At 34.5% G+C, this 27,758-nt stretch overlaps 1 protein-coding gene across 4 annotated transcripts in view; it reads right to left on the bottom strand.

Annotated features, from left to right (window-relative positions):
* The window catches only part of KCNH7 (potassium voltage-gated channel subfamily H member 7), a 225,030-nt gene that overhangs the window by 129,349 nt on the left and 67,923 nt on the right, over window positions 1-27,758 (bottom strand). The window lies entirely within an intron of this gene.

Below are 27,758 nucleotides of genomic sequence, written 5' to 3'. Positions count from 1 at the left end.
TAGTTCTGTTTTACCTAAGTCATCATGATAATCCATAGTACCTATCCTGTCTGGGACTGGAGATTATTAAATACAAATGTTGGAATAGATTTAGTTCATAGGCATAATAGAAATTCAGTGTGATAATATTTTGCAATAGGCTTGTATAACTTACCAAGCCTCTCTGTTGACTCTGTACCACTGGCACCAGCTCTTTGTACTTAAAGTGTGAACATACCACATTCAAAGACAATAAAAGAAGCTTCCATTTTCTTTAACCAGTGTGAAACTGAGGCAACAAGATAAAGTATTTAATGTTTTATATGTAAATACACTAATGTAGATAACTACTCACTATTTCCTATTTTGAATGAAATAGAGGCAGTTTTATATAATTAAGATGTTTAAGTTAGCATAAATAAATTTAAGACAGATTGGAAGGGCCTCTTGCATCACCATTGCAACTTGCTGGCTCTGCAGGAAGTCATGCGCTATTATTCTTTTTATTGCTTATGTTCACCTTTGCAAGTTGGGTTCCAGACTGCATTGACAAAAGTGTGTTGCAGTTTTATTTCTGCAACAAAAAATATACATGGAGAATATTATGCTTTATGCCTGCTCCCCCTTAAATTAAGGAAAAAGAATACAAAAAGTATAAATTAATTAACACAATTAACTGTGTCCTTGGCCAAAGTTTTCTATATACAGTTCCTTTGTGTCCATTATTTGAAAGATTTAATGCAATGCTGATTGCAGGAATGTGCTGTGTATTCAGGTATTTCATCACAATCAAGTTTGGATGATCATGAGAAATCCAGGAAAAGCATTTAATTCAATAGCATTTCAAAGCTTGCACTGCTTCAGAGCCAAGTCTGAGATGCTAAACCTTTTTATCGACAAGAATATTACTATGAATCACAAGTGATGATCATTAATTAGAAAATAATCTGAGAGTAACTGTATTTATATTGCCTTGATACACATTTAAAATCTGAATAAAATGTTTTCTTACGAGTACTGGTTTTTTTTTTTTTTAAATTCAACTTCAAGTCACCTTTCACTCACACATTAAATCACCAAATCCTTTAGATAAAGATTAGCTTATGTAACTGGTTGATCAGTGTCAGTTGCCTGAATCACTGAGGTTACTGCTCTGCTAAAATTCTTGGCTAAAACCCAGGATATTTTATTTCAAGCTTAACAAGTTGTATTTTAATAACCACCTTGTTCAGCCTTGCAGTCCATGTGCAGATGAAATATTGACAATGAGAAAGGAGTAACTTTATGAAACATTTTTTTAAGGCATACGGACTGCAGAGTTTATGGACTAGTGAATCACAGGGCCAGGACCTGTTGCATACTTAGAACAGAATCAGTTTCATTTTCTAAACGATTTTGTGCACAAAAGACTTTTCTTTTTCCAGCTACAGTAGTTGTTCTAATACATGGTATTTCCTTTCCATGCTTTCCAAGCAAACCGTGATTTGCTTGTATCTTTAGGTGAAGTTTCTGTAACAAAAATTGTATTAGTCATTCCTGAAACATGTTTTTTTAGCCAGCCCCTTTGCAAAAATTCCTAGCACCTTACTCTCTGCTCTATTTATTCAGGGAGTCAACTGAACCAACACCAATTTCTGGCAGGTAGAAAATAGTTTTGAAATAATCTCTCAATTAGACTAAGTGGGAGAAGTGTTTGCAGTAATTGCTTGAATTTCCCTCAGACTTAGGGACATTCCACTGATCGGAGGGGCTTTTTAAGCCACCCCTAAGGTTTACTTGACTTCCTGTAAGTAGTGGTACAGCTTCCTGAAATATTCTTTTACTCCAGGCATATGTTCAGGATTAGTAACTGAAAGGTTGTTGTCATGGGAACCACTAAGAAGACTTTTTGTTGTCCAGAGTTATCCCAAATAAAGGAAAATAACATGGATAAATTCTGAAATGTAGTTCTCATTAGAATTCAGGAAGATCCTTGCTCCAGTGGGGAAATACATGTGAAAGAAAAGATGTGCTGCAGTATAAAACTCTCTCCAGTCATGCTGAAATGCTGAAGAAAAGAGTTTTTGCTAAGGATCTAAAGCTCATAGAAAAAACATAATAAAGTTCAACAATGGGAGATTGTGTTTGTACAGCAGAAGCTTAAGAGCTGATGCATATGGTGTCTGAGCAAGTGTCCTGCAGAGCCAGCTGAGTGTTTGCTTTTACCTACCACTGCGGGCTTCCCATTTGTTTCTTAAAGTTACAGCACTTTTGCTGGTGGAAATTGCCTTTTGCTTTTGGCTAAATAAACAGACCTGAACAGATGGAGCATGACAAAAGCAAAGCAATGTCGTCTAATTTACCTCTGCTTATGGAACTCTTATGTACAGTCAGCCATGGCTCCACACAGGGGGTCTCTTTGCTATTAATTCATAAACAAAAGACCCATGGAAGCCAGTCAGCACTGGCTGAGTAACTAATGAATACCAGGGAAAGTAAGGTAGAAATATTTAGTAACAGTGGAGGGAGTAGCAGGGGTCAGAGAGGTTCTGAGTACATGATTTATTTTTTGTGTTTCTTCTGGCTTACATTTTGGTTAGCTGAAAAGGATCTGGTATAGACAAACATATGCATAAACTATAAAAGGATTGTTGAATGGGTAAAGCATTTAAAAATGTAACTATTTAAAACACTTAAATGCTACTTTCTGACCAATATCTGGACATGAAGATCAAATTAAATAACCCACCTTTTTTTTTTCCTTTTTAAACTTTTTTTTTTTTTTAACCCATGTGGAATGTTTATTCAAAAAAATTAAAAAAGTTATGGAACTTCCTACTTTTATTTCTGCCTCAAAAATGTTCCTTTTTTTTTAAACACTTCCTCTTTATGCTTCTACTATCTAGATTTTGGAATTGGAATAGAAATCTGTTTCTCAGCTTGTCATCTCAGTTGATATCACAGTAAATCTAGCAAGAAACATCAATTCCCTTTTTTTTTTAGTGTGTGAACTTCTGATTTTATCTTTCTTTTAGTTTTATGTTTTGGAAGATGCATGTTTAACTCTTTAATATTGACAAGTAAATTATCTCTAAATTAATAGATGATGAACTGCTTGTTTAGCCTATTGAATAATTCTTATTTCTCATGAGTGAATGATGTTGTATAGTATTACTTTCTTCCCTTCCTGCTTAAATGAAAGTAATCATTAGCTTTAGAAAATAATGAATTACAAACAGCAAATAGAGATTAATGAACAATGAATAATATTGTGTTCTTATCTGAAACCAAATATCAGTAGTGGCTTATACTAATGCAACTATTTGTAGAAAACAAAAATTTTCCAAATGTTAGTTGGGAATAAAGCAAGTTTGCTTATTATAATAGCAATATATAATAAAAAGCCCACTCTTATGATTCCATGTATGTTTGAGTGGTACTTCTGGTTAATCACTCCCTTTGAATAATGATTATGATCATCCTTAAAGGATTATAATAAATAAATAAATAATAAACACAGCACTGTTTCAGGTGCTTAGCTACTCAGCCAGATATCACTTCTGTGCAAATAGCAATCTTTTCTGAATCACATAGTATGATAAATATATTCACTCTGCCATACTATTTAGATGGATAAGGGGAATAAATGGACAAATGACTTTAAAAATAATTTTCACATTGCAAAAAATGTCAGTTTTGGTTTTATTCTGTCACAGTTTCCATTCTGTGAACTTTAAATATACCTTTAAATTTCCTTTTAGATACAAGACTGGAATTTTGCACTTTACATATTAACATTAAAAACCCCCTTTTATTTAGCTTCCATATAAAAGATATTATTTTGAAATGCCACAGAACCTGGTTAGGGCAATAATAAAAATATTTCTCATTGAGTTGTATTCAGTGAGGAACTTTGAGATTTCCACCACATGCTTTCTAATTTTGACTCCATACCTTCTTGTAACAGTTCATAATTCATATAAGAATTTTTTTTACAAGCGTAACAACTGTTAAATACAATTTACGTAAAGTATAAAATTTAAAATTAAAATTAATCTTTTATCGCCATTAGGTTGCATGCAGAGATAGTGTATTAATCAAATGTTGCCTACTTCTTGTTGGAGGTTAGCTATTAAATCTTTGTTCTTTCTGAAATATATAGTAAAGTACCTGTCATTTCAGATGCAGATATTAACACACAGCTTTTTTTTTTTTTTTCAGTGATATTTCTTATCCTACAAATTTGAGCCCTGTTTTAGCTCACTGCAAACACTTTTCCCACTTCTGATAAAATGCTCTGCCATGGACACTTTGGATGCAATAACTCAAATTCTGTGATAATAGGGGTGAGTTTGTATTTTGTTATTAAGTATGGGTAAATAATATTATTTCACTGTATTTTGACTTACTCATAAAGCATAAATACTAACTCTTGCAGGAAACCTAAAATGGTTCCCTTCTTACTGTCTAACACTGACCTACAACCATGATTTTTACCCAGTGTTGGGAAAACTTATTATTAAAAAGGGATTGTTTTAACCATCTGCTTTACTGTGTGTGGATGGGGACACTGAGGCGAAAAGTGCTGGTTCAGGTTGCATTATTCCTTCTGAAATTATGAAGGAAAATACTGAAAGATTACTGAATGTTAAATAGGAGAAATGTGCACCTTAATCATAACAGATGCCCATGTGTTTTATACAGCACAAGCAAGAGTCCAGGACTGTAGGAACTGATACATATTGTACTGGTGTTTCCCCATGGAACTACCACTACTAAAAGTGCCTTACATACTATGGAAAAAGCCATTAAAATCAGCCATTAAAAAGGAAATGTTTCTTTATAAATTGAAATTTATAAAGAAACATTTCATTCCTTGCTCTGTTACAAACCATGTTACCATCTTTTAGTGAAAATTGGAGATTTCTAAGTGCAGATATGGTCAGTAATGACTGTGTATTCAAAAGATGATTGGGTGTTAGCAGCTAAACTAACGAAAGACTTTGAGTGTAAATCTATATTAAGAGTCACATTGCTAACAAACCAGATGTTAAAAACAGTGTTTACAAAGGGCTACCCATGTTTGTTCTAGTACAGTTCTCTGTAAGAAGTGCTAGGAAATTCTTGGTTTTGGTGGTGAAATTAGTGTTTATTCAACATAATACCAGACCAGGAAATTATCCATGCCCAGGATATAAACAGAGAATTAGGATTAGGAATGTATGCTTGATCTGAATGTTATATAGTAAAAATTATTGCATTTAATTTAAACTCTTAGTAGTTTTTTATCTATGTAAATTTTTTAAAATTTTTGGCTAAATATAAAAAAATATGTTTTTGACACTTTGATTACATGATGTTATAGTAAGATTAAATATCCATTGTTACACCTTCTATAAGAACCACATAAAACAGTAGATTGTTTATTATTTCTTTTAAGTTTTCTACATTTCTAAGCATTAACTGCTTAATCTTCATGCTGCTTTAACTAGCATTTTTAGCTGAAATTCCTGCCCTGGATAACCCCAAATCGCTGCAGATTCTATTGTAATTTTTAGACTTTCATTCAGCCCTGAACACTTAGTTTGGAAAGTGTTAATTCCAATTTCTACCAGCCCGTTCAAGCATCGGAATGTGATTTACACTTTCTTGGATATAAAGATACATCTATATTGATCTGATACTTTATTTTTAGCATCACCTCTCCTGATCTAATGAATGCAACCAAATAGCTCCTGAATGGGTTCCTGGCTCTGCCTTTTTCTTTGTCATGATATCATCAGTGGGAGCTGTGAGTTAAGCCTAGGGGTTTTTTTGTTTGTTTTTATTTGAGTAAAATGCATCTACTCTCTTTTCCTTCTTTTTGGGGATACATCCTCTCTGGCCTTTTAGCTGCTACTATATATTGACAAACATATTCTGCTTTGCTATGTTTGGCCAAAAGACTATGTCTGGTTTTATCAGCTGCTGAACATTTGGTCCATTCTAGTTCTATTGCAGGTTCTGCCTTGTTTCTGAGTCTGCAGATCCTGTCCTGTGCCTATGTATTTCAGAAATGTATGGACTTTCGTGACTTTACCAACAAATTGAAAGTATTTGCAATGGTTCCCTTATGCTCAGTAACACTCAAAGCTTGGCTGTCAGGCTATGAGACAAAATCCAGCTACACAGAGGCAGTCAATGCCAAGTGGAAAGCCCTGGCTGGCAAAATCCAGAGCATGCCTTGCAGAGTGTTCAGAAACTTAATCCTATTTCCAGAAGAGCATGTCACAGTGTTCACCACTCTCTGTATGTATTCTTGACAGATAGCTGGCTTGTCAGCTGATTTGGTTGTGATTTGAAGAGAGAAAGAAATACAGTCCTTAAAGTGGATATGCACCAACCAGAGGTATGTAACCACAGCCTCTGTGTTCTTCACTGTTTAATTCCTCACTCCTGTTACACTGCACAGGGACTCTCAGAGTATCTGCAGACATGTAGACAGTTTCACATGTGGGATCTGGAAGTGCTGGAACCACTCAGTCATGCATATGTCTAGGGAAACATTATTTTTCTAGTATTTTCAAATATTCAATGCATCAATTTCTTGATAAGTAAATCATAATAATGGCATTATTATCAATGGTGGTAGTCTGACTTATACTAGCAGAGCTCCTGATTAAATAAAGATTTCCATTTAGAAATGACAATAAGGGATAGAACTTTGTCTGTGCCTGAAGTCCTCTTTCTCTTACTTAGTGAAGATTCAGTGACTCCAAAATGTATTTGCCTCGTGTCAAAATAAAATGTTTATGCTGCACATTCTGAACTTGATTTGCCATTGGCTACAGAAAAATTCTAAAATATTCACTGCAAATAAGTTTGTTATCACTTCTATTTCCTGTATTTTATTTCTCTTCTGATTTTCTTCTGCTGTTTTGCTGAGAGCATTGACTGAATTAAATGCTCCAATGAAGTGTGGAAAATTTCACCTGGATCATACTGTCAGCTCATAAGATATCTGTTGCATCTGCTGCTCGGTGTCTGTCACTTGCAAATCCACTTGTATATTGAAGGCTGCTGTCTCCTCTGTCACTCAAACACTCTGTTTGCTCAGCCTTCAGTTAATTTTCCTGATCTTCATGATACCATACATCACTGAGTCTTGCATTCCACCTTCATAATACCTAGCTCATCCATGTTTGCTTTGTGTGCATCTTTACCTTTCAGTATCATATCTAAATTATACATCTTTTAAAGACTATTAAAGTGCTTCAGAGCTGTTGCATATCTGACAAAAGTTGGTAATAATCTTGATATCTAGGATACTACAACGTTGAAGAGAAGCAGACAAAAATTTCTATAGGGCAAGGTTTCTGTTTTCTTTACAGAAAAAGCATAATTCTATTAGCTGAGCACTAGCTTTTTCATGTCCTCTCCCACTTTTACTCTGTGCAGTCAGTGGTAATAGATTTTATAATTTTTTCCTTGTAGATCAGAGCTACTGTTCTTATCACATTTTATTTGAAATTATTTAAAATTGGTATGTACAAGGAAAAAATGAGGTATTTCTGTTTTCAGTCTGTAACATTTTTTAATAATTAAAGCTTTCCTTAAAGACTTTAAAAGGAAGACAACCAGATCAACATACATTTGTTTGACTATATGGAGGCTATTAAATTCTTTTTGGTTTTGCTGTATTTCTATTTCTTTAATGAATTACTAAGGTTTTTTCTTTTGTCTCATAATACTCACATTTTCAATTTGCTCACTTTGCTTCTGACCTCAAGGTGCTTGCTATGAACCTGACCTATTGCAGTAGATGCAAAGTGTATTTTTTGCATGAAATGCTCCTCTAGGGTTTCTAATTACAGTTTAAGAATTTTGTATATTCCTCAGGACCTTCTGATCTTAGGAAGTCTTAAAAGTGCTTCCAAAGCATTATTTAAATAGACTGAACGACTAGAGATTACAAAAAGTATCATTTTTTGAGTTTTTACATGCACATGTACATGTTGTTGACATACAGGTAATACAAAAGCTACAATAATGAGCTGAGGTATTTGACAGTATAAATATTAGAGCAGACTATTGACTACTGAGTGTAACAGGTGAAAACGTATTTTAATAGCAACCTTGTGTAGTCAGCCATGGAAGAGCTTAGCTGTCATGGAAAATTAAGCTAAGCCCTGAAATCTCTCTGACTAAGGAGGTGTATAAAGCTTGTATTGAACACCTGCTGGCAGAGATTTAAATATTCACCATAAATTTGGTATCTGTAGTCACAGATAGATCCTTTATTACTTATTGTATGACAAAGCTGATACAAGTTTATAGTTAGACTGTCTTTTGTAGGTATTTGATATGACTACTTTAAAAGACCTGGTTCTGCAGACACCTGCAGAAGATTAGTCCTACTGAAATCAAAGAGGAAATCTGTATGAGCAGTAAGCAGATGACATGTTTGAGGCCTGAATCTAGATGAAAAATACTCTGTGAGAAAACAACAGACTCGTTTTTCTACTTTGTACATTTTAGTTAAACTATTTATAGTAAGATGGGACACTAGTGGAATGCTGAGATAAGAAATATTTGGTTAAAAGAAAAAATAGTGGTAATAATATTTTTTTTTTATTTTAGTCAAGTATTGTCTTTTGTATAGTTTTCATCTCTTTCAATCATGGAAAGAGTGGAAGTCTTAGAATTTTAAACGTTATCAAATAGGAAATTTAAGACCAGTGATTCCTGTAAAATATATTTCATTAGGCAGCCATTAAGTCTCAGGTAGTATCACTGTCTCCAAATACTTTGGCTCTTTACAGTTGGAAGCATGTATTTTTCATCTTTCTCATGGCATATACACAATACATGCACTTTTATTCACAGGAAGTTATATAAATATTAAAGCTTTATGCAAATACAGCATTTAATACCTACACAGTGCCTGCTGGTGTCTTAAGAAGTCACAGCAGCTACAGGCTTTCCACCTGATACAAAAAGATAAAGGATGGGTGCTATGGAGAAATTAGTTTGTCATATTTTGGGAGTTTCTGTTTCAATATATCCACTTTACAGCCCACAAATCTTCCATGTGTAAATAATAGGGATTAAGAGGACTTGGAATCTGGACTGGAAAAAGGACTGGGTTCAGTGTTTGTCTGGAAGGTCATCTGTTAGCTCCACCCCATAAAGGATTTACAAAGAAAAAGATAAATACACTTTGAAACATTCAGGTTCATTTCTATAATGTGGCTTCCCTCGCAGATCTGTGCTGCTGTGGAGGTGCACAGCCTCTATGGATACAGCCCTAACAGTTCTCTGGTTCCCTTGAGATTTGAAGAGCTTTATCATCGGAGGACTGGACTGGCTGTTAGTATCCAAGTAGGGAATCCAAGAAAGCTGCCAAGTGAGCTATTAGCTGACAAATGAATGACAGTATATATGAAGTAGAGTTCATGTTTCTGGATGATGGAAATTTCATTAGAGTCTATTTCCACTATCAATTATTAAATAAATTCACTGGAGTCTTTTCCTTTCTTGCCTTACTGAAGACAAATATACTCTGAGGAAGTGTATGCTAACCCTGGTTATGCATGAGCAGATTTGGAAATAAGAGGTATTATATCCCTTTTGTGCCAAGGGTATTTCCTGGAGTACCTCACTAAAATTATGTGTCAGATGCTTATGCTTTTCAGGAATGAATTGATGTCAAAGGAGTGCAGAACTGTATTAAACATACAAAGAAGAGTTGGAAAATGGATAGCAGGGAGTAGTGAATTTTTAAACCCTCAGGCAGACATCTGGAAAAATTGCAACTGAGTAAAGAGTGTAAAATTGGGGATTTTAAAAATGTATCAGTCTCTGATAGTAGGTGTTCCAACAATTTATCTGCATAATTTGAAAGGAGAATATTAACACTAACATAAACTTTCAGATACTTTCTGTGTAATACTTAGAACCTATGTCCTTTATGTTCTATCTTCCTTTAGCTTGATCCATACACAAAGACTTCAAAACTGAGCCTTGTTCTGAATGAAAATGTATCCTCAACTGAAATACGCAAACCTACACATTTTTTAGTTGGAATAAGTCACTATTTTCAAAGATAGCTCACATTTTTATTTTCTCATTGAGGCTGGTCATTCTGTTTTTTAATTTTCTGGGGGTTTTTTTGGTTTTTTTTGATTTTTTTTTTTTTTGAGGTTTTTTTTGCAGTACACTTGTTTGAATATAGAGAGAGATAACTGTATAGCTGATGTAACTGTCAAAAAAAACAGCTGTGAAAGAAAGAAAAGTTGCCCTAGGATCGAGCCCATTGCTTGCTGTGATGGCAAGAATCTAATCTCAAAGTTGTGATTTGTGCATGACTCACGCTGTTCTTTACAACACTGTAAAGCTAAACAGAAAGTTTTCTCATAAATAGTCTACAAAACAGCCTTGGTTTCCTCTAACAGAATAATAATAAGAGAACCTTCAAACAGTACTTGGGGAATAATATCCTCTTGGGAAGCATCAGTGTGGGTCTTTGGAAGGAGATAGAACCAGTCAGTTTTAGACCAACTTAATTTGTAATTACTGAGTAATAGTGTTGAGTAGGATTAAAATAAACTAGGCTGGATAGCTGCAGATTATCCTCCACAGGATGTAGCTCAAAGCAATGAATTTCAAGTCTTTAGTAAGTTGGTACATTGCACAGAGTTTTAAATAGGAATACTGGCTAATTTCACTATGAGAATAAATCCATATAAGGATTCCAAACATTTACTGCTGACAAAATTTTTGTATTCTACAGGGAGATGGCATATGCATTAACCTTTACTAAAAAACCCCTGAAAAATATAGAGGATGTACAAGTCCCATTGTCTATAAAAGAAATCCCTAGGAATGTTTCAATAATTACAAGAAAAGATGAGAAGTTGAGGGGTTTCTCATAATTTCTGTGCTCTTATGTGCTAATATATTAATACACTATACAAGCACGTAAGCCTTTACTCACTTGGGAGTTTTGCAAACTGAAACTAAAGCCTTTGAGGCCTAGACACACTCTGGAAGACCAGCAAGCCAAGTACTGTGTGTGGCTAACAAACTAATCTTGAGACAAATCAGCCAATGCTACATCCACCAAACACGGCTGTCAGTCCACTAGAGCTGCCTCAATCGAGAGTACTATCAAGGCTTTTTCACTGCAGCCTGTGCCAGCTCATGTTCTAATTTGTTGTACTAAAAAAATCTCTCAAACTCCCTTGCTGCTAGTGATACTGCCCACTTTGCAGATCTGGGTCAATAAGATGCCAAATTGCTCTATGGGAGCCAGAGGAAAAAAAGATCAATCTAATCCCAAAAGACAGAAAGGCTGTTGCCAAAGGTCACTAATGCTACCAAGACTGTTGCTATTTGGGAATAGAGTTTTAAGAAACAATCTAGAAAAAAAGCCATAGATGGGAAATGTCCAGTTTGCTGTTCCTTCTCTGACATACTGAACATATGCTTATGTCAATAGATAACTTTCCTTGGTGACCTTTCCTTCCTCTCCCTCTCTCCTTAACATAACAATTGACTGAAACTTCTAGAAACCAGTGGAACTGGCTACATCAACTAGAACTAGGCATAGATTGATTTGGGATGAGGAGCTGAACACAGTTCTGCTCATACATTTGCTCTTGTTGTGTAGGACTCCACTTTGTTCTGACATTCTGGACTAAAGGGTTGAAAGTTTGTATAACAGAGTGGGAAATCCTGTGACTGTAAAACCTTTTGAGCTGTCTGTGAAGTTGCAAAAAAATGTGTAGGTGATAGATGGAGATCTACATTTGCAAAAGCTCACCAGTCACACTGAGGATCTTTTCAGCAGGAAGAAACAGGGATGGGACTAGCATTTTAGGACTGCCCTCTATTGTAACATTCATCAAATATGTCAGTCTGAACTGTCTCAGCTTTTCTCCATAGTAGCTAGTGTAGGGCTCTGTTTTGGATTTGTGCTGGAAACTGTGTTAACAATGCAGGGATGTTTTTGTTCTTGCTGAGCAGTGTTTACAGAGCATCCAGGCCTTTTCTGCTCCTCAGGTGGCCCCACCAGCAAGGAAGCTGGGGGTGCTCAGGGAGTTGGCAGGGGACATATCTGGTACAGCTGATCCCAACTGACCATAAGGTTATTCAAGACCATGTGGCAGCAGGCTCAGCAATAAAACTAGGGGGCAGTTTAGCCAGGGGGCAACTGCTCAGGGACAGGCTGGGTATCAGTTGGATGGTGGTGAGAAATTGTTTTCATTTGCATGACTTGCCTTTCCTGGGTCTGTTTTCTCTCTTTCTCTTTCCTTCTCCTTTCAATTTATTATTATTATTACTATTAATTATTTTTTTAATTTCAGTTATTTAACTATTCATATCCTAACCCAATAGTTTTCTCATTTTTACCCTTCTAATTCTCTTCTCCCTATCCTGCTGCTGGGGAGAGAGAGTGAGCAGCTGTATGGTTCATAGTTGCCAGCTGGGTTTAAACCATGACACTTTGTCTTTTTGAAGAATTCCAGTGTAATCTTCAGGTAGTTTTCAATTTTATCATGAAATGAGCTGGGACCATGTTGAAGTTTTTTGATATATGGGTGCTATAATGAATTGCTAAGACGATTTTAAGTTGTGATTAATAAATGTGGCAGAGATCTCTCGTCTTGTATCTTTAACTGCAAAAATCAAATCCCTGTTTTCCAAGTGGGTAAAGGCTTATATTTAGTAATAAAATCCTGTCTACCATTAATCAGTTTACAGTTTCATTATACATCCACTATTCAATTTTCTCAATAACACTACCCATTGAAAGATTATTTTGGGGTGCTAGAAATTTGTCTTTATCTCACATCTCTTCTATTGGCTGGAAAATGACAAGGATCATACATTTCGTGACTGTAGTCACATCTGAAGTCAATGGGAACATTTTAGCTGATTTGGCTGGATGTTAATTATCCTCCTTCTTCTCCCATTTCATGATTATATATTACACATTGTTAGTATGTTGATGTGACTTAGCAGAGCAAGATTGTCATCCATCACATCTGTTCTGTTCTGGATTTATCCTCTATCCATGCTTCTCTGAGTAAAGTGTCTGTATTGGAAGAAATGTGCATTGGTTCTTTTCTATGGTTTTACATAAGGAAATTGAGGAAAATCATGTTCTCAAGCCACTCTAGGAGAAAGATACTATCACTGCCAAGTGAACAGAGCACTCACATGAAGGAAAACAGAGTAACTGCTCAAGGAAAATGACTTATAATTGAGCTAGTCTGTATACTCTTTTTGGAACTTAGTATTTTTTTTTTTAAATAATCATTGTTACTTTCAGACCCTTGGTTAACCTTAACTGCTTATGAAAAAGCTGAATTCTGAACTTGTCTTAACAGGCTATTACCCATTCAAGAAAATAAGGTGATACAGACCAAAATAATGTTGACTGTACTTTTGATACAATTGGGTTCAGTTTATAATGAAGGTGACTGCAGGAATGGTCTGCTCTGTTACATCAAACCATGTATGCACCAAGTGAAAACAGGAGAGTGTTCACTTACCCACTTACCAAAGTAGTTGGTGTTTGCTATAACCAAGCAACATACTCAGTTTCTACTTTCATTTTTACTTCTCCAATCACTTATGGATTAGAAAATTGTGAATGATTTATATTCCCTTTGTAAAATGAGAAGTGTTCAAAAGAACTAGAAAATTAGACTATAAGACTTTTGTCTCCTTTTAAACAGCATGTCAGATAAAAAGTCTGGCAAAGTTATGTTTTGACAGGGAGGATTGCTGATTATTTGGGAAAGATGTATTGTTTCTAAATGATTCATTAAGCTGGAATTTAACTCTCATTTTGTTCTGCAATTCTTTATCCTCATGTCTCTGAATGCATATCACAACTTTAGTTTCTAATAACTGAAAGGCAGTTTTGACTAGCAAAAGTGATTCCTCTACAGGAGAATGATGAAAGATCAGTTGCTGCACTTCCACTGTTAAGTGGCAAATTATTGGCACAGCTTGGAAAATCTTGAAGGCTATTAAAAGACCAATTTCCAGAATATAAATTGAAGAAAATTAAAAGAACATTATGATACATATTTGTCAGAGAACCTACTGAACAAAGGAAGACATCTAGAAACAGAAATATTTTCTGTGTTGAAGAAAATAAAAATAGATGACCGGGACCAGAAAATAATATCAAATGAATGCTCAAGCAAATTAAAAAGGAAAAAAAAAAACCCAAGCAATTTTCTGTTCTGCATTTAAACCTATGAAACAATTGACAATTTCCCTATAATTATGCAAACATATGTAGGAAGAAAAGACCAGAGAAACTGAAAGACCTGAAAAAAATCTCTGAGAGTTGTCCAGCTGCTAAAGCCAAGTTAAATTAAAAAAAATCCTAAATCATCTCAATACTTTCCTGTGTTATTTGAGATTTAGAATTCTTGATTCTCTATATTCTTAAAGATTTTTAATAACCACTGGATAGCGATTTGTATATGCATAAAAAACTCCCTATGATTTGAGAAGAAAAAAATGAGCATTCATATCCAAACATCTGATCTTTACTGGGGAATGTTCTATAATTTAACACTTAACATTTATAGACAACTAATTCTTATAAGCACATGCAATTATGAGTATCTCTGTGAAGGATTTTAATGAGATAAGTACTTACTACTGTGGGATTTAATGAGCCCATAAGTTTCTAAAACTGAACATTGAAAAAATGGAAGATCCCAAGCTGCCAGTTCCTTTAGAAAACATTTTAAACTGGTAAGTTCTTGGCCTTGAGTTTGTAAATATGTGAAGAAGAGGGTTCTCCTTTCAACACTTCCTACATAAGCTCATAGAGGTTTACTATTTTATGTAATTTTCCTGGTAAACCACTGATTGAATGGTGAATTCTCTTAAAATGCACTGATTATCTATGAAAGCTACTTCTTACCCAAAGGAAAGGTGGAATTTTTTAGACTTCAAGTCTATGTGAAATTTTGCTGAGGTAAATAAAACCAGTTTATTATAATGAAGTTTAGCAAACAATGCTTGAATTCTACTGTCTGCTCTGTTTATCTTTTTTGTTTGTATACATCCAAAAATATCAGGTCTGTTGGATGTAATGTGACTAAACATCATACATTAAAAAAAAAGACTCAGAGCTGGTAATTAAATCAGAAGCTCACTGTCAAGCAAGAAAGTACATGTAAGGGTTGTAGAAAGAAATTAACAATAGGTCCAGATTTTTTTTTGTATACAGCATAATGCTACTTCTCAATCGTACATTTTTTGAAGTTTCCCAATGAAATGCAATATATAAATATTTCCCTTTTTAACATCCAGCTTTTCTATTTTTAGTGCAATCTTTTTCTTTACAAGACTACCAAAGTTCAGTTATCCAAAATTTGCCTCATAATTTAAAGAAAAAAGTTAATTAGATAAGTCTGTGCTGATAAGATTGAAAATTACAGATACTTTGTTGTGGTTTGTTTTGCTTTATTTTTAAAGAAGACTTTGATGCCACTCTATTCATGCCAGGAAATCAGCTATAGCTTCTGCTTTAGTTTAAATTACATTTTATTTTGATGGGAATTGTCAATTTATTGCTTTGCATGATGTCTAAATTTTGCTATACTCTATTAAATTATTCAGATAGGAATCATCGTGTCATATAGAAGACAGATCCCCTATGTGCATGTGCTTCCTTAAAACACTGATTAGACATAATACTCAGTAAATGTTTTCCATGCATAGTGAGAACAATTAAGCTCACCTCTTTATGGCTAGGAAGTACATGTTAAATTGAAAGTCAACATCACTGACCATAGACAGTCATATTTCACTGACAAGGCATAGCTTGGTTTTTTTGATATGGGGTTCTCTGGCTGAATGTATGGTGGCAACAATAAACATCTTGGGCAAATAAAAAGTTATTTTTCAACCCAGAAGAGAGTATTTATGTTTTGGAAATATTTAAAATGGTTAGGTACATATATGTTTTCAAAACTAAACCCAAAAGGTAGGTGTGTGCAAACAGCAAACCAAATAGCTTTTTAGAACATTTGCCTTTTAGGATTTTATGGCTAAATTCTGAATCTTTTGTAGAAATTTTGGGAAAAAGGAGCATCCAATCACTACAAATTTCAAAGAGTCAGAAACAGAAAGAAAGATTGTCTTAATATTGAACCATATATTGTTATCGAATCTAAGAAAATATTTGGGGGTTATTTCATGTGTTAAAACTATGTGAAATATGAAATTAAATGCTGTTGCAAACTGGAGGAACCAAATATTTGACTTCAAAGATGAAACTCAAACTTTCAGATTTGGAGGAATATGGAAGGATGTTTCTTTTTCCTCAAACGAACAGAATTTCTTCAAATTGATGTATCAATCCTTCATAGCTGATTTCAGAATATACTGCTGACAAAACATTTTTTGTGAAAAATTAGCTACCCTCATGAAGCATCTTTTAAGGCTGAAAAGGATCACATCAGGCTACTTATTTCCTGATTTATTAAACTGAAGTGTCAAAATCTCAGAAAACAAGGCCTTAATAGAAAATGGAGGACAGAGTAGACATGTTTGGTTTTTTCTTATGTTCTGTCTCTAATTTAGGTGGAAAAAAGGAAAATACTTCTTTTAGGCTTACATGCTATTTTCTGCCTTGGGTGCAATGAGACAAAGGTTTCTATAAACACATTAAAATAGGCCTTATAAAAGAAATATAAGTTCAATGGTAAGGGTAGAGTTTCAAATCAAACACAATAATCATCAAATTGTCATCACTTCAGGACATATCATACCCTTCATCTGCATCCTTTGTAATTGAATAGAGCTGCCCACATACTCTGAGGGTATAATACAGCTATGAAATACTGAAAAACTTGCATATTATTCTCTGGAGATTTATGGGCAATTCAAGAATTGATTGTTCCTTAGTGAAAGTAATGGTTATATTATTAGATTTTTAAAAAAAGTTTCTCTGCTCATTTGTCTTAGTCCTTCTTTGGATCTAACACCAAACAGGACACCATTACTGAACTTGTTTACTCAGGAAGGTACCTACTTGCTCCCTGTTTTCACCAGCTGTACCAGTGCACATGGAATATGTTCAGCAGGTGATCTGCAATATCTTGAAACTGATGTTCTCCTGTCGCTTTAGTGCTAGAGAGAAAAAAAGGCTACCTGAGGAAACCAAGTGAATGGAGCTGCTTGGAAAAGAGTGGCATCAGCATAATCTACTGTGAGAAATAATGAAAATATAGCCAGCTGTTATGTGTAATAATAGTATGATTTCCAGAGGCTGGGCAAAAAATTCTTCAAATAGTAATTATGGGCACTGAAACTAAGTAAGTGAACAAGAGCTCTTACTCTCCATATCAATTTTACCTAAATGAATGAAATCTAGATGGATAGTGGCACTATATGGGAATGATTGTTATGGCTAGACAGGTTGGAAGGCACACTGTCCATACACTCTTCTTTCACTGTAGATATACAGTTGAAGCTGCACAATTCATTTGTATTTTGGATGGCCTTAAAGATTAGCTCTGTTCAGCATCCAGGCTGTACCTTGAAACTGCGGACAGAGAAGCCAAAAAATCTTTTTGAAACCATCAGGAATAATGTCAGTCTGAGGTCCTACCTGCACAGTACAAATATTAGGCCATGAATACTATCTATAATGCTTTGAAATTTTAGATTCTAGTTTAAAAATTCGCATTTAAAAAATATACATTTTATGATGTATTGTGAAATCAGCAGCTTGAATATTAAGAGTTAAGGAGAACCACAGTGCAGTGATACAGTATTTCACTTACAGACCTTCTCGAAATTTATCTTGATCCAAAGGGCTAGGAAATCTCACTTTCACCAACATTACAAGATTTTTAGTTTATAATTTCTTTCTGCTGATATAATTTCCAAATAAATAATAATGCTTTTGTGATGTAAGCAACTGTTTTTCTAGATTAATTTTGGATCCAATTCTTTTCAAGGTTGAATGGAAATAAAGCATTTAAAGGAAAATCATTCTCAGCAATAATTAGTGCTGCATTTTTTTTCTGTGGGAGGTTGACTTCTCTGGCTAAGACTTCTTGTGGTATTGATTAGGATTGTTTGCACAGTGGCAAGTCCAGGACAGGAAATAGCTTTAACCAAGAGGAGAATTGATATTAGGCAGGATTACACTCACTGTCAAGAGGATTTTATTCTGAATTACATCCTTATGGTTAATTGATGTATACTCATGAGATAATACAGACACTTTAGTGAGAAGAAATAAGAACGGTAAAGTCTTCATTAACATTAAAAGCCATACAGATTTAGCTAAGGTATTAATTTGTCAAATTTTTGCAGCTGATGCTTCAGCTGCAAAAATAACAATGTAAGCGTTCCAGACAAGGTTATGTAGGTTATGTTCATCTGAGTCATCGCTATGTTCTTATTTAATCAGATTGATTTAAACTAGGTTGTAAACAAATGCAAATTTGCTAGAGTGGGAAAAAAAAAGCTTTAGTTTTGAGTGTTCTACCTTGCCACTTTACAGATTTATATTCAATTTCTACTTTGTAGAAACTCAGCTTCCCTGCTGAAAAGTCTTGAGTTGTGAGATACAGGCAGAGCAGGAGTCCAGAAACTGATTTGCCTTATGAAACAGGCAAATCCATCACAACCAAAAAAAAAAAAAAAAAAAAAAAAAAAAAAAAAAAAAAAAAAAAAAATCCTCCCCTTCAAAGGCATTCTAGAGGCAAAAAAAGCAAGGTTGTTGTGAAAAAAAATTTGAGAAGGAATGGGAGGTGGCTTTGTAGTTTTCTGCTTTGATACCGTTTTCTCAGAAAGAGAATTTCTCTTTCCTGCCTTTTAAATCAGTGCTGTTTTCCTCCTACAGGAGTCTTAAATTAAAAATTGGAGACCTGAGCTGTTAAGATTGGGTAATTTTTTTTTTTTTTCTGGAGATAGGTAAGCCAATAGAACAATCTTTTATCAGACAATCTTGGTTACAACTAGTTTCACATGCTGAAGGTGGCACATGATATCTGTGTGGTCACTCTTATTGTTTACATCATGAATCAGAATTTCTTCTTAAATTGATGCTATTTTTTTTTCTTTTCACTTTGAAGATAAACATATCCACAGTTCCTCAAACTTACTAAATTTCCCATACAAACCCTTTTTTTTCCTAGCACATTTATTTTCAGAGTTTGAGTGAACTAAACTGGAAAAAATATTGCTTGATTGTCAAGTGGATTGTTGAACTTGTCTTTTGCCATTTTCAAAGCGGAGCCGTAGAAATATCCAAACTTCTTACTAGTAATAATGTACCACTATAAGTATATAACTGCTCACCATATAAGAGAACATTAATACATTTCTCTCATAGAAACTTTGGTAGCACTAAATATATACTTCAGTTTAGGATTATTGCTATATATGAAACCATGAAGACAACTTTATTCTTCCAATAATACAAAAATAAAATGTGTTTGCATTTTGTCTTCTTGCTCCCAGGAAAGTGACACATAACTGATGGTGTGGAAGTTTTCAGCAGAACTTACCCTTTCTCTTAGCAATATAAATGAGATCAAAATCAGGCATATTATTTATATTGGAGAGGGAACAGGTCACCCCTTTTACTCACTTTCCACTACAAATTGACTCAGTGCTCTGAGATGAATGTAGTTCTTTCTGATTATTTCTTGTGGTTTGAGCAATTTAGCATTTCACTTTGCTGGAAAAAGGCAGTCTTGAAAAATAAAGAACCTGACTCAGTAATGGCAGTGAATGAACGAAAGAGGAAACTGCTGTGCCTGCTCTTTTCCTCTTTTCCTTACTTGTTAATCTGTATTTTCTAAACCAAGAAAAGGTTACAAAGTGTATAATGACTGTGCTTTTACCTACGCACTGCCATTGTGTATGTTGCAGTGTTGTGGGAGTATAAGCATAATTCTGATCATGATTTTGTAATTTATCTTTAAAGAGCTTAAAAGTATTTTCCTTAGGTCTGTGTTAATCAGATTATTCAGCATTTAAAAAACAAAAAACAACAACAAAAAAAAGAAGAAAAAAACAGGAAAAAAAAAAGGAAGAGTCATATTGTAAACCTGTTGTATTTGAAACTAAATTGATGCACTGGACAAAGGGATTAAAATATGATTTTCATTCTGACTGAGAATTCTGTTTGCATCATTGGCAAAATACAATCATATAATTAATTCAACAAAAATCAGATACTTAAGCACGTATACCCTATACCTTGCTTCTGAATTTGTTGCCCAAGCTGACTGTAGAAACAAATGTAGAGCTGGAGGGAAAAGTAAACTGCATATGTGATTTGAGGACAACAGATGGTCCAGAATGGGGAAGTCAGTACAAAGATTTTTTTAGATCTTAAAACTATTGATATGTTAACACATACCACACAGGATAACACCAGGAAGCTAGAGAGAACTCACTGGAATAGAGGTCTGCAATCCTGGAGTTATGTGGAGTCCTGGATTCGTTTCAGAAGTAGCTCCATTAAATTGATATCCTATGGCCAAGGTTATCAATTAAAAAGTAAAACAGATCAATTCACTACATTTGATGTCCTCCTCCCAGCAATGCTACAATATAAAGAATGTTTATGTAATCTATGAAATTTCATGTGCTAAATTTATATTATATTCATATTATTTATGCATAAAATTTATATTAGGCTAATGTCAATACAAACTAATTTTTTTTTAGTTACGCAGAAGTTTCCTTGTCTTTTATATCATGCTGTGAAATTAGAAGATATTTAACTATGGTCATTGGAAAGAAAATGTCAGCAAAAAATCAAAATAGAAGTTCATTACATTGTCTGAAAAAAGCATAAGAGAAATCCTGGAACAGACATGTATTCATGGAAATGTAAGAAAAACTTTTACATTTGGCATGAAAAGGCCACATGTTATGAATGGCTACTATTATCAAAATACTGGAATTAGAAGCTGTGAGTCAGGTGAGGCCAATGTGTTTTCCTGCAAGGAAATCTTGCCATAAACACACATTCATACTCAATCAAACGTACATCAACTTGACTTTCCAATGGACATGCTGTGTGTTCCTGCAGTGGTGCAATGTATTTGAAACCAGTGAAACACAATCTAGAGCCTTCCCACCAGATCACACACTTACTGTGTAATTTCACTTGCATGACTGTGAAATGATCCAAGTGATGATTCCTTCTAACCTATTTGCCATAATGCTCAGAGGGGTAAAAGGAGCAGGCATGTTCTACGTCCTTTCTAGAAAAGCCTTAAATTCCATTGTTATCACAGTAGAAAGGACAAGAGAGTCTGCACTTACTCATTTAAACACCCTTCAGTTGAAATATTCTAGTTTTCAGAATCCATTGAGCTTTTGGCTGATCATCATATGCCTCAGCTCACATATAGCATAAATAAACCCACTCTTTGCTCTGACAGCCTCTCCTGGTTGGATACATACAATTTGCAATGTCATCGTGTATAAAACAGGGAGGCACGAATATCCTTTTTTTCCCTTTGTCAGAGAGAAATAAAAAGTCTAGATTTTATGTTTTGTTAAAATGCTCAAATCTTGACTTTCTCAAGAGAATTTTCCAGATCTATACAGTCACATAAAAAACACAGAAGTACTTTTAACACTGCAGTAAATGTCCAAAACCTTTATCAAACACACTCATGTATCTAAAATGTATCTAAAAAATCTGCTTAATTTAAAAATGTAAATGAAGACAGTGGCTTGCTAAATGCTGTAGAGATGTTATGATAACTTGGAAGTAATCGCTAATAACATGACACTTTGCCATTGGCAAATCTATCAGACAGCTGTAGGGAAACCAGTTTGCTTTACTCTGCTTAAGTACTTTTGTAAAATATCTGATTACCCTGCCAAGCAAACAAAGCATTTCAGTGGTGTTAAGCAGTAGGAAAATACATGCCCAAATACACATTTGAAAGAGCTGCATATAAGAGTAACAAGAAATTCATCTCCTTGACTATAAATTTGGGAGATGAGATTTTCAAATATTCTTCATAGACTCTGCTACCCAAGTCCCCAAAGGATTGCTATGGGCTAGCCAATGAAAATAGAGGTGAACCCTATCAAACATCCTTAAGAAAGCATCAGAGAAAGTAAAAAATAAAGTATCTAATTACGCATTACAAATATCTTTAAAAGGACAATTTTTTCTCTTTAATTCTAGACACAGTGTAAATTTCTTTAGTTATCTGGTGGGGCTGCAGTACAGATTCTCAAAACTCTCCCTGCTTCCGGCAGACACATGCTCATTTTAGTGTTTTAGAAGCTCGTGCAGAGTGTAATTTGGTTCTTCAATTCTAAGAGAGGATTCAAGATGTCATCCTCTTTTTTATTATTCCAACTTACTACTATTCTGGATCAATAGATTAATTTCAGAATTTCTATGTAATTGTCCACCTTTTCTATAATTGTAGTATGTTCTGGTGGAAGGACACATTTCTTTGAACATTATTATTTGAACTTAAAGACTTTATTTGAACATAAATACTATCAGTTCTTTAGATATAATTTTCCACATGCTCTCATTTTTCTTTTTCTGGTTTAATCATTAATAAGTAGGTTTAATCACTAATCATTTATCAATACAACTCTGTTCAACTCACTTTTAGCGCCAGATTAAGCAATCAGACTTCAAAAGTATTCAGCTCCCAGACAGAATGAGCATTTTTGAAAACCTGAACCAGTTTTCAAGTATGAAGACTTGAAACTGACTCTGAAGTTTGAGTAGTTAATTGTTTGACTCTTTATTTTGTCACGAAATGTACTAAAATACAGCATGACCACACAGATCAAAGGGTCATTGAATCCTAGACAGTCAAGGTATATTGAATCATCTCTCTGGTATTATTAAACACATAGAAAATGTGAATATGGCCTCTCCTGTTGCTGAACTTTTGGCAATCTCAAATAGTATTATTTCCTCTTTGCTTATTCTCACAGTACATTCCGTGTAATTTAGGATCATTGCAGTAGGCATCTAAGCTACTTAGGACAATTTAAGAACCATATGTCTACTGAACAGAGGTTTCTCTGCTAGATTTGTACTTCTGGCTTTCATGACTATCCATGCAAATATTTTATAAGCACCATTCACTGGGGTCTATATGTAGCCCATTTAGATCCTCACACAGGGAATGAGAGCTAAAAATAGCTTTCCATGCTTTCAGCCCGAGCCTCCTGGTTCAAGTCAGCATTTGGAGAACAGAATAAGATTTATCAAAACATAGATGGAACTTCTGTACCTACATACCAGAATTTATGAGGCAGCCTCAGTGTTTCTGAGCTCTAATTATCAGTTTCAGAGCAGCTAACCTTTATTTTATTAAGGATTAAACATTTCCAGGTTGTAAATATCCTCAGCCAAAATATTTTTCTTACCCAGAAACTGTCCATCTTTTACAGCTATTTTGGGCTTTGGGGAACTCACAAATGGAATTGAATGTGATCTATTATGAAACATGCTGTTAAAAATAAAACGTTAGAAATAGCACGTTTCTCTCTAGCAGGGAATGATTGATTATTGCAGCACATAAAAATCAGGATGTTAGCAAAATACAGTGAAGAACCATGTTAGAGTTGCTGCATATAAATCCAGAATATTTTGTTGCTTAAAACAGTGTAGACTTTCCAAAACAAGGAGGTAGCTGCCTAGAAAATATTTTAAGATTCAAGGACAGAAATGATGATATTTCTTGTGTCATATTGGATTCACTTGTCTTTTCTTAGAATATTTACAGCCATCAGTTTAAAATAATTATGCTGAAGAATATCTATTTTGTTGCTTATCATCTGCTGTTGTGAAACCTTTTACCATCTTAGAAATGTCTAATGGCAAAATGTTCAGAAAATGATTTCTAAAAAGAAGATTTCTTACCCTGAGATTATATTAACCTTTCTGTTTTCCTTTCCTGAACACAAAAGAGAAATAGTACTAAAAATGAGGCAACGTGTTTTATTTTAGCTGGTTTAGGTAGTACCTACCTTTGAATGGGTAATTTTGCTCTTGATTCCAACTTTTTTGCTCTAACTCTATTCTTGACATCATAACCACATTCTTGGAGCAAAAAAATCAATTTAAAATTGGATCACACACCTAGTCAATTCTAGTATCACTGAAAGTTGAGTTAGGTATCCTGCTCTGCTGCTCTTGCCGTGGCATTACAAAGAACTAGAGAAATGTAAACAAGATTCATCATGAAACTGGAAAACACATCACAGACTTGAAAGCATGTTACAATTTCTGCCATAAGGCCATCCTTTCTTGACAATGGAGCTTTGTTGCCTAGTTAAATATACTGTTGTTAAACATACATCTCATAAACATCTGTGGGGTATTGGAAGAAAAACACAAAAACTGCAGAAACTACAAACAAAAAAACCAAAAAGTTTTAGAATATCTGTGTCTTTTCTGTTAGCACATCTGTGGAAGTGCAGGAAATGGGAGTTTAGTTTTACCACTACAATAGGTGATCATAATCTACTGATCTCAGTTAAGTTTTTCCTCCAATGTCACAGATGAATTTGACCTTGCATTCAGTGCGTGACCTTGTGCAGCCAAACAAATAATCATGAAATGCATGTAGACAGCCATGTTGAGTTTTTGTTACACAGCTTTCAGAAGTTGGTTTTTTTAATGGAAGTTGTTTTATTTGTATGGTTTTTTACTCAAATTTTTAAAGTTGCCTAACACAGAAAGGGATGCTTATGGGGAAATATTCACCCATACTATGGGATTAACATGACATCTGATTCTGTGAAGTGAAATTCTTCATATTCCTGCATTTGCAGACATATTTTGAAGGTGATATTTCTTTCCAGTGTCTCATGGTCTTTGTGGTATATTGTACCTCTGTTTGAAGCTGAAAAGCAGGCATACGAACCTATACAGTCTCAATGTTTTAGTTCAGAGGCTTTATGAAAGAATTTGAGTTCAAAATACTGAAGATTCAGATGTTGCTATTTCTAAACCCAAATCTACACCATGTTGGGAGCATATAAATTCATGACTGATTTCTGTGAGCAAGCATATGAATTTAAAGGGAAAAGAAAATTAAAACTCTATGCGTTTAATGTTTTCAAGAAATGTAGATGCTCTTCACCAATATATTTATTTAACCTTCTGAGTAATTATTAATGAGCAAAATTTTAAGGACAATGTTTTCACCAATTCCTTTCTCCGACAGTGTGTTTTCTACCATATATGTATCTTCTGAATACTTTTTCCAAATTTGATCACTTTTCACCCCAAACTTTTAGTAGTTTCTAGTCAGCCAAATTGTTTCTACTGATTTCCACTGATTTCCAATTTGCAGATTTTGTGAATATTTTGGCTTTTAGTCCCAATTTATAGTGGAAAGAAGTTTCTTTTCTTAATTTCAAAAGTGTTCCCATATTGGGAAAATTATTTCCCACCTGGTTCTAATAATAGCATGTTTGAGTGGGTTTTGCTTTCAAACCTACTCTGTCTGAGTGCTTTGCCAACAGTAAAATCAGGGTAACCTACCTTAAGTTCCTAAAATGCCTGGCTCTTGTATAAGTGCACCAGAAAACTATATGAATAAGAATAAATTCACAGCCAGTGAACCCCATTGGCCAGAGAGGACTGAAGTTTCCTTTGTTCCTTGAATTGAGTTGGGTGCTTTCTGAAATGATTGTTAAACAAAGCAGATCCCTGGCCTAGCTCCTCTCTGAAGCTTTTGGAATTAACTTCACACAGTGGGAAGAAAGATACAGGTACAGAGTCACTTCACTGGTGAATTGAAGAAATTGCTGAGTATCTTCAGTCAGGGTTGTAGGGTTGAGAGACAATGGGGCTCTTATATTAGAGTAGCTGTTCTGGGTTTTGTGGCTGTAGTTGTGAGTACTAAGAGGTTAAAAACCAGCTTGTATGAAATAGATAACACTACTGTACCTCCATCAATCCAGTTGGATTCAGTGCCACTTTCTGCTTCAGAAAGCCAGTGAGTATTTACTTGTGGCAGAGTTAAGACAGAAAAATTTGGTTAAGGAATGTAAAATACTAAACACAAACTCTGGCTCTTTTGATTGTTGGTTTGTCTTTGTGTATCTGAGTGACAGAGCAAGCAAATCTTTCCAGCTTCTCTTTTTAAGCTAGAGAAATCTGTTTCCTGCTTGTATCTGAAATATTTAAGCATAAAAAAAGATAACTGTTGCTCTCAATTTTTTTTCCTAACATTTGAAAGTCTGTTTCTTTTTTAACTCTGTCAAAGACTTTGGGGAAGAAAATAAATTAGACTCCTGCTCATCTAAGTAGGTTTCATTTTTTTATGGGTTGTATAAATTCAAACAAATCTGTTCCTCTCTTTCATAATGGTGGGTTTCCTTGTCAAAATGCTCAAAGATCTGTTGCTCTCTTTAAGCTCACTGAAAAAACTACTTAAGAGATTTAAAACTTTGTGTGATCATCTATTAGTACATATTTTTTCCTAATATACATGAACATTATCATTTGGGTTCTGAGGCATTACAACTTTCTTCATTGGACAAAACCACTGAAAGGAAATCTTTCAAAATATATGCATGTCTGATCATCACTCATGTACATTCAGAGTTTGAACAAAGTTAATTTTTGAAGTACAGATCACACCGTGCATTTCTGTGATAATAATCCAGTGCAGTAGCTTTAATATAGAATTTGCTTTTAAGTGCCGTGAAATGATTTTTAACAGGATTTTGGGTTTCTGCTTAGTAAGCAGAAACCCCATCCATTTCATAAATACATTAAAGCCACTTTACTAGCTAGTGCACATGGTAATATTTTGGGGGGGCTCAAAATTCCTCTCTTTGTAAATAATAAAATGTTCAAAGTTACCAGTTGAATTTATCAACAAAACTTGTACTTCAGGAAAAACCTTGAAGATAGTTGGCAAATAAAACCATATACACCCATATGGAAACCATGTGAAAGGCTGGTTACCTTGAAGATAGTTGGCAAATAAAACCATATACGCCCATATGGAAACCATGTGAAAGGCTGGTTACCAAATTCATACATTTCATGTAAAAGCACTTTCTTTCTTCCAATATTTGTTTCTAATTTCTATTTTAAAATATGCTGACTTTCTCACATGTATAAGAAAGTGTGATACACCAGGGAAACCTAGACCTGATGACTAAACACTGTTCTTTCAGAATATGCTTGGTCAGGATTGTCTCACTTAGCTAAAGCTGATTATTGGCATTGGCAGAACAAGTTATACAAGAATCTTTGACTTCCAGGCAGGAAACTGGAAGAGTCTCTCTCCCATTTTTTACTGAGACATAATCAAAGAGGGGCTCCAGGAGGCGGGCAGACCGTAGTGTACCAGCTAGTACCTTCTCACTGCCTGCCATGTCTGCTAACTGGAACAGTTTTCTCCTTATGAGAAACACTGATATCAAATGAAAAGTGGACTCAAGAAGAGGGATTTAGGAGTAACATTCCAGTGTCAGTCACACTGAAGTCTTTGAGAGTTTTGACACTGCTGTACTCTAGAAGTACACAGGAGACTGGATTTCAGTCTTAGTATTGCACTAGTCAGTTGTCAAAAATTTTTAAAGTTTTAAAAAATAAAAATTTTTACAAACACTCTAATAAATGGGTCTTTAGTCTTATTTAGATTTTTCATTTATTTTTGAGCAAGTCATTGTGGCATAAGCCCATGACAGAGGAACTTCAAATATATGAAGACTCAGATAAGCACTTCTTAGGGCTGCCCAGTGACACTAAATCTTCAGTATCCTAGATTACTGGCCTACTATGAGAA

This window comes from Corvus moneduloides, chromosome 7, assembly GCF_009650955.1.
Source record: "Corvus moneduloides isolate bCorMon1 chromosome 7, bCorMon1.pri, whole genome shotgun sequence".
In the NCBI taxonomy this organism is placed as follows: Eukaryota; Metazoa; Chordata; class Aves; order Passeriformes; family Corvidae; genus Corvus; species Corvus moneduloides.
The sequence above is the reverse complement of the archived record's forward strand: the minus strand, read 5'-3'. Positions and strand labels throughout refer to the sequence as shown.